Source organism: Bicyclus anynana, chromosome 7 (assembly GCF_947172395.1).
Source record: "Bicyclus anynana chromosome 7, ilBicAnyn1.1, whole genome shotgun sequence".
In the NCBI taxonomy this organism is placed as follows: Eukaryota; Metazoa; Arthropoda; class Insecta; order Lepidoptera; family Nymphalidae; genus Bicyclus; species Bicyclus anynana.
The window spans coordinates 14304971-14313522 of NC_069089.1; the positions used below are offsets into that span (position 1 = coordinate 14304971).

Genomic DNA, 8552 nt, shown 5'->3' on the forward strand with positions numbered 1-8552 from the left:
GTACATCAAGGAGACACATTTGCGCCATAAAGCTTAGAGGAAAAAGATCACGGCTATTACTCGTCATAAAAGTGGATAGCGTTGTTTTTGTGAAATCTTATACTGTTGACGTTGTTTTCTTAGTCAATCAAAACAAGAAGTTAGTGAATTGGTCAGTTGGTCTTGTGTGGGTCGTTAAAATCAGCTGATGATGATTTTCTTTTTTTTTATATTCTTTACTAGCTGACGCCGCGTGGTTCCCGTTCCCGTAAGAATATGGGGATAATATATAGCTTATAGCTTTCCTTGATAAATGGGCTATCTAACACTGAAAGATTTTTTTAAATCGGACCAGTAGTTCCTGAGATTAGCGCGTTCAATCAAACAAATAAACTCTTTAGATTTATAATATTAGTATACCTAGACAAGTTGGCCCTTGATTACAATCTCACCTGATGATCACAAAGATGGAACTAACTTGTTAGGAGGAGGATGAAAATAGGTCTTTCGACTTTACCACGACATCGTACCGGAATGCTTAATCGCTTGGCGGTGCGTCTTTGTCGGTAGGGTGGTAACTAGCTACGGCAGTCAAAGCCTCCCACCAGCCAGACCTGGACCAATTAATAAAACCTCAATCACACACACCACTGCGCCACGGACACCGATAAACACCTAATTATGATGAGACTAATCATCGTTTCCATTATCAATCGGAGCGAGACCTGTACTTAATGCTTAATACATAATGAGTCTCAGCTGAATATCGGCGCCGTGATGATATGTAGTGCACGGCATATGTTGAGTCCTACACCCTGTAATTTTAACACGCTTATGATTATTAGCTTCACTTGTATGTATGTAAGAAAATCTTGGTATCTTAATTTGACCCACTTCCCGGTCTTCGATTAGGATGAAATTTTGCACACGCTCTGAGTTCTGATGACAATATATGACTAGCTAACAAACGTCATTACAAATCCAATATGGCGGTCCCACCCCATGATATAGATATCAAATGAAAGGATTTGCTGTCAGAAATATAAAAAAAATAGTCACGTGACTAAAATCCAATATGGCGGACAAGCTATTTGATATGCACCCACATGATATTTGTATCAAGCGTGTTTTTTAGTTTTTTTAGCTATTCATGTTATTAAGTTTTAGAGACAAGCATGCTATCATTATTGTAGGATACTTAGGTGACTGTATCTCTTTGATTTTAATAAATTTATTTTCATTCTTTCTTTAACCATAAGTAATTATGTTAACCAATTATGAAGTTCGGACCGTGGTGGCTTTGGGAGGTAGCAAGTTTTAACGATTCAGACCCTCAACCGTCTAAGTATAAAGTGTAATTTTTCATGTTTTCCTCGGCACAATATGAGAAATTATATTCCCAGTGAAAGTAATATTAAGTATAGTATATTACTTTCTTTTTAATAATTAAAATGTTTGTATGCTTAGTTAATCTCGAGAGTAATAGTAATAATAAAGTACAGATAAATGCTTAGAGCCATGATAACCCTGTGGATATGATTCGCCTTCGATTCGGAGAGTGTAGGGTTGAATCCGACCCGGGGCATGCATCGTGAGGAAACCTGCACACCTGAGAATTTTCTTAATTGTACGTGTGTGAAGTCTGCTAATCCACATTGGGCCAGCGTGGTGGACTATTAGCTAACTAAATAACCCCTCCCATTCTGAGAGGATACTCGTGCTCAACAGTGAGCAGTGATGATGATGATGATGAAATGCTCTTAGATATCACTGTTTATACATTATTTAAGTAGATAGATATCTCTCCCTCAGGACGCCATTCGGAACGTCAAACGTTATTTGCATTTGTGATTCATATAAATGTTCTGCAGACGGAAAGCAATATTATTACAAGGAACTTTATTAAAAGCTTTTGATTTCGCTCAAAGGACTTCCCAGTTTCCAGTCCCGACCAAGGCAAATAAACGCCTAACCCTGGAATTCATAGTCGTGAAGTGAACAATCCCCCACAAACCAATATTCAGTATTCACCCAGGGGCTGACTATTGAATCATCCTTCATTGCATTTCATAAACAAACTACTAGAGAGCCCCTAGGTGACTGGAGTTTCAAGCAAATGTTGTCTATGATTTGACATTAGATCTTTGAAAATTCTGTGACAGAACCACAGAGAGACGTATTTTGTTAATTGTTTGACATTTTACAAAATAATTGAGTTTCTATTTTCTAATAATTTCATTTACTTTTTGTTTCTATTTATCATAGTAAAATTTAATTCGTTCAAGAGTACAATAGATCAATTTTATCAAAAAGTTTCTTTCTCACAAGAAGGAGTTGTTAGAAAAATATTGAAGATATGTGGACGAACATGATCATAATCAAAATTATCAGCCGATGGACGTCCACTGCTGGGCATAGCCGTCTTGCATGGACTTTCAAACACAACGGTCTCGAGCCGCCAGCGTCCAGCGGCTCCCTGCAACCCGCTTGATGCCCTCGGTCCACCTAGTGGGGGTTCGACCAACACTGCGATTTCATCGGCTCTTCGAACTATGTGGCCTGCCCATTGCCACTTCAGCTTCACGACTCGCTGTGCTACCTATGTCAGTGACTTTGTTTTGCCTGCGGATCTCCTCATTTGTGATTCGATCACGCAGAGAAATCCCAAGCATACTATTTACTATATAAGTAGTTTGATATTTCATACTTTTGTAATGTGGAATCCTACTTGAAATAAAAAAAATATTGTCAGAGGAAATTTGTTTATTTTACTCAAAACCACCTATAATTATCTGAAATAACTACAAGTAGGTACTATTATGCTGTATTTTTTTACAATTTATAGTAAGTGCAGTAAATAAATATAAGTGTAGCTTATCCTTAGGAATAGTAGTAAAATTGCATTTCACAAAGCTTTAGATCACATAATATTATATATGTATTTAGTAGGTAAGCTTGGCCTGGTAATGGGCTGATAATAATGAACCACACACACTTATTGCAATTCTAAAATCAAACCTATATCCTTTTGATACAAAGTTTAATTAATAACAACAATAAATACATAATTTACATATAACTTCTATCTTTATTAAAGATGTGAATCAATAAATTTTTATTTTCCATCATTCATTCAATTAAGATTTGTATATATTTTCTATTGTTATGGACTTCAGAGTGAGTGACCACCTTACAATACACTGCACTCACTCCTACTACTTTTATATTAAATGCTGCTGACTTTTCAAGGTATGAGGGTCTTCCAATTACTGTGATCTGAAAACTCAGACTTTCAAGGACCAAAGTATTCTCAGTAATCTTGGTAAAACAGTATTCTCAGAGCTCATCACTGCTATTCCCTGCCATGATAGCCGGTTTCTTTAAATCTGTGTATAGGGTCCTCCGGGGTTGTTTATATGTATACCTATGCGTGACATCAATACAGCTTGACTTTTGGCATTTCTGTTATTTCATAGAATGCTTGATGGACTGCACCTACAGTCTGAAAATAAACATTATGTTAGTTACATGTACGTAGGTTATATATTTCCTAAATCAAAACTAGATAGGTATACCTAACATTTATATAGGTTAGATTACAAACAAACAAACTAATTAAATTTTTCAACATGAGTATGTTAAGCATGAGTCTCCTCTCAGAATGAGAGGGATAAGGTCCACCACGCTGGCCCAATGTGAATTAGCAGACTTCACACATGTAGAGACAATGTTTTTCCTTCACCATATGAGACATGTAATATACATTTAAATTCATAAAATGCACATAACTGAAATGATTTGGAGGTGCATGTTTCAGACAGCATTTGAACCTACACCCTCCGAATAGAAGGCAGAGGTCATATCTACTGGGCTATATGGATTTTGACCTACTCCTAATTTATCTATACTAATATTATAAACAGGAAAAATTTGTTTGTTTGTTTTGAATAGGATCTGTAACTACTGAACTGATTTGAAAGATTCTATCACTGTTGGGAACCTACACCATCATAATCAAGGGCAGAGGTCATACCCACTGGGCTAATTGGTTTTATATCTACTCCTAATTTATCTTTACTAATAATAGAAATAGGAAAGATTTGTTTGTTTGTATGTTTTGAATAGGCTCTGGAACTACTGAACCAATTTAAAAAATTCTTTCACTGTTGGGAAGCTACACTATCCCCGAGCTCTATAGGCTATATTTTATCCCCATATTCTTACGGAAATGGGAACCACACAGGGTGAAACCGCGCGGCGTCTTCATGAACAAAAAATTATTGATAATGAACAAAGGTACGTACCTGATAACATCCCGTTTCATAGAATCGAAGTGCTGCTAGAATGTATAATACTAGCGGTATTGGTATTCCTCTCTTGGTCTTCTGTGTTCATTCTTCATCAAACAGAGACATATTATGCCTAATATGAGAATCTTTCGTACATTCCATATCGCCATAGTATTATACTGGGTTTACGCAATTGCGAATATATATCTTGGGCACTGATATAACTCGCTGTTTATAACTTCACTTATAACGATCCGAACGTCCACTTTCTAATAAATAAATCACGAATAACAACAAAAAAAAATGCCAGGGGATGGTTTGGCTGACAAATATCGGTAATTCAGCAGTCAGCCGCCAGCTCCTGTCAAATGAGGGGTTTCTTTTGTCTATGAAACGCGTAGGGGTTGAATTCGACACATAGCGGCTGAATAATCCCCTTAGGGGCCCCCTACTACGACTATGAATTCCACCGTTAGTGAGTCCCCCATCCCCCCTCCCTGGTGACATTAAAACATTGAGGCAGACTAAATTAAAGCGCGCCAAAACTGTTCGCCGTGGGCCCACGGCGGTCGTTTGTTTTAATACAATAAGCGTAGTCATCTCTTTCACTCTGCTCATTACGGATGTAGCTCTTTCTCTTTCACACCCACGTAATTTAGCTTTTCTGTTAAGGCGACTGCATAACTCATTGATGTAGTTGGCAACTATAAAGCTTCTTACCCTGGAATTCATAGTCGTGAAGTGAACAATCCCCCACAAACCAATATTCAGTATTCACCCAGGGGCTGACTATTGAATCATCCTTCATTGCATTTCATAAACAAACTACTGGAGAGCCCCTAGGTGACTGGAGTTTCAAGCAAATGTTGTCTATGATTTTACATTAGATCTTTGAAAATTCTGTGACACAACCACAGAGAGACGTATTTTGCTAATTCTTTGACATTTTACAAAATAATTGAGTTTCTAATATTTTCATTTACTTTTTGTTTTTATTTATCGTAGTAAAATTTAATATGTTCAAGTGTACAATAGATCAGTTTTATCAAAAAGTTTCTTTCTCACAAGAAGGAGTTGTTAGAAAAATATTGAAGTTATGTGGACGAACATGATCATATACAAAATTATCAGCCGATGGACGTCCACTGCAAAGATTACAATGTATTTGGTCCACTGCTGGACATAGCCGTCTTGCATGGACTTTCAAACACAACGGTCTCGAGGGGCCAGCGTCCAGCGGCTCCCTGCAACCCGCTTGATGCCCTCGGTCCACCTAGTGGGGGTTCGACCAACACTGCGATTTCATCGGCTCTTCGAACTATGTGGCCTGCCCATTGCCACTTCAGCTTCACGACTCGCTGTGCTACCTATGTCAGTGACTTTGGTTTGTCTGCGGATCTCCTCATTTGTGAAACGATCACGCAGAGAAATCCCAAGCATACTATTTACTATATAAGTAGTTTGATATTTCATGATTTTGTAATGTGGAATCCTACTTGAAATAAAAAAAAATATTGTAAGAGGAAATTTGTTTATTTTACTCAAAACCACCTATAATTACCTGAAATAATTACAAGTAGGTACTATTATGCTGTATTTTTTTACAATTTATAGTAAGTGCAGTAAATAAATATAAGTGTAGCTTATCCTTAGGAATAGTGGTAAAATTGCATTTCACAAAGCTTTAGATCACATAATATTATATATTTAGGAGGTAGGCTTGGCCCGGTAATGGGCTGATAATAATGAACCACACAGTACTTATTGCAATTCTAAAATCAAACCTATATCCTTTTAATACAAAGTTTAATTAATAACAACAATAAATACATAATTTATCATACATATAACTTATTGTTATTATTGTATATTTTTATAGGGCCAGACTTAAATGAAAAATGCAGAAGTAAACATTTAATAATTATCTTTATTAAAGATGTGAATCAATAAATTTCATTCAATTAAGATTTGTATACATTTTCTATTGTTATGGACTTCAGAGTGAGTGACCACCTTACAACATACTGCACTCACTCCTACTACCTCTATATTAAATGCTGCTGACTTTTCAAGGTATGTGGGTCTTCCAATTACTGTGATCTGAAAACTCGGATTTTCAAGGACCAAAGTATTCTCAGTATTCTTGGTAAAACAGTATTCTCAGAGCTCATCACAGCTATTCCCTGCCATGATAGCCGGTTTCTTTAAATCTGTGCATAGGGTCCTCCGGGGTTGTTTATATGTATACCTATGCGTGCCATCAATACAGCTTGACTTGTGGCATTTCTGTTATTTCATAGAATGCTTGATGGAATGCACATACAGTCTGAAAATAAACATTATGTTAGTTACATTTATGTAGGTTATAGGTATATTTCCTAAATCAAAACTAGATAGGTGTACCTAACATTTATATAGGTTAGATTACAAACAAACTAATTAAATTCTTCATCATGAGTATGTTAAGCATGAGTCTCCTCTCAGAATGAGAGGGATAAGGTCCACCACTCTGGCCCAATGTGAATTGGCAGACTTCACACATGTAGAGACAATGTTTTTCCTTCACCGTATGAGACATGTGATATACATTTAAATTCATAAAATGCACATAACTGAAATGATTTGGAGGTGCATGTTTCAGACAGCATTTGAACCTACACCCTCCGAATAGAAGGCAGAGGTCATATCAACTGGGCTATATGGATTTTGACCTACTCCTAATTTATCTATACTAATATTATAAACAGGAAAAATTTGTTTGTTTGTTTTGAATAGGATCTGTAACTACTGAACTGATTTGAAAGATTCTATCACTGTTGGGAACCTACACCATCATAATCAAAGGCAGGGGTCATACCCACTGGGCTAATTGGTTTTATATCTACTCCTAATTTATCTTTACTAATAATAGAAACAGGAAAGATTTGTTTGTTTGTATGTTTTGAATAGGCTCTGGAACTACTGAACCAATTTAAAAAATTCTTTCACTGTTGGGAAGCTACACTATCCCCGAGCTCTATAGGCTATATTTTATCCCCATATTCTTACGGAAATGGGAACCACACAGGGTGAAACCGCGCGGCGTCTTCATGAACAAAAAATTATTGATAATGAACAAAGGTACGTACCTGATAACATCCCGTTTCATAGAATCGAAGTGCTGCTAGAATGTATAATACTAGCGGTATTGGTATTCCTCTCTTGGTCTTCTGTGTTCATTCTTCATCAAACAGAGGCATATTATGCCTAATATGAGAATCTTTCGTACATTTCATATCGCCATAGTATTATACTGGGTTTACGCAATTGCGAATATATATCTTGGGCACTGATATAACTCGCTGTTTATAACTTCACTTATAACGATCCGAACGTCCACTTTCTAATAAATAAATCACGAATAACAACAAAAAAAATGCCAGGGGATGGTTTGGCTGACAAATATCGGTAATTCAGCAGTCAGCCGCCAGCTCCTGTCAAATGAGGGGTTTCTTTTTTCTATGAAACGCGTAGGGGTTGAATTCGACACATAGGGGTTGAATTCGACACATAGCGGCTGAATAATCCCCTTAGGGGCCCCCTACTACGACTATGAATTCCACCGTAAATGAATTACGCTTCGCAAAGTTTCGATTCTATCAACGTTGGCTCTTGAGATAATAATAATAATTACTCGTACAGTTAACTTGTGACACGGACTATGCTAGATATTAAAGCACTTTTTGAGGTTATGTAGTCTGCAATATGTATGTTTTTAGTACAACATAATTATGTTTAAACTATCGTGAGTGTTATTAATTGATTATGATACACGGCTACAACTCACGTGATAAGGTCTCTGTAAGGCTTCTGTATTGTCAAGGGAAAAGTTTCTAGTACCTCGTAAGATACGAGAAGCAATAGAAATTAGTCGTCACCCGAATTTTAATCGGGATCGTGGATGGTTGCTGCCGACAGCTCCACGCTGTCGGCAGCAACCATCCACGATCCCGATCCGATCCCGAGTGACAATGAAAGAACCGCTATTTCTTTCATTGTCACAAATAACAAACTTGGAACAAGATAGCGTTAGTTCGGTTTGCTTAAAAGAAGACGAGTCTAATGAAGATGACATTAATGAACCGTCGGAGAGTGTAACGGAACCTTCACTCCCCACCACTCAACTCCTCTCCCAGCGCGCGATGCGAGCAGCTGCGCGCCGCGCCGCTGCTTTGTAGTTTGGATCGTGCCTGTAATAGATAATAAAAATTTGGCTGGTTTAAAGGGCGTAGCTATCGCCGTATC

General features: G+C 37.2%; 1 long non-coding RNA gene across 1 annotated transcript; it reads right to left on the bottom strand.

Moving 5' to 3' along the window:
• Positions 1-6175: 6175 nt before the first annotated feature.
• Positions 6176-7758, bottom strand: LOC128198246 (uncharacterized). Its single transcript, XR_008250968.1, has 2 exons — positions 7397-7758; positions 6176-6594 (listed from the first exon to the last, which is right to left on the bottom strand). It is a non-coding gene; the product is annotated as an uncharacterized LOC128198246 (long non-coding RNA).
• Between the last annotated feature and the right edge of the window lie 794 nt (positions 7759-8552).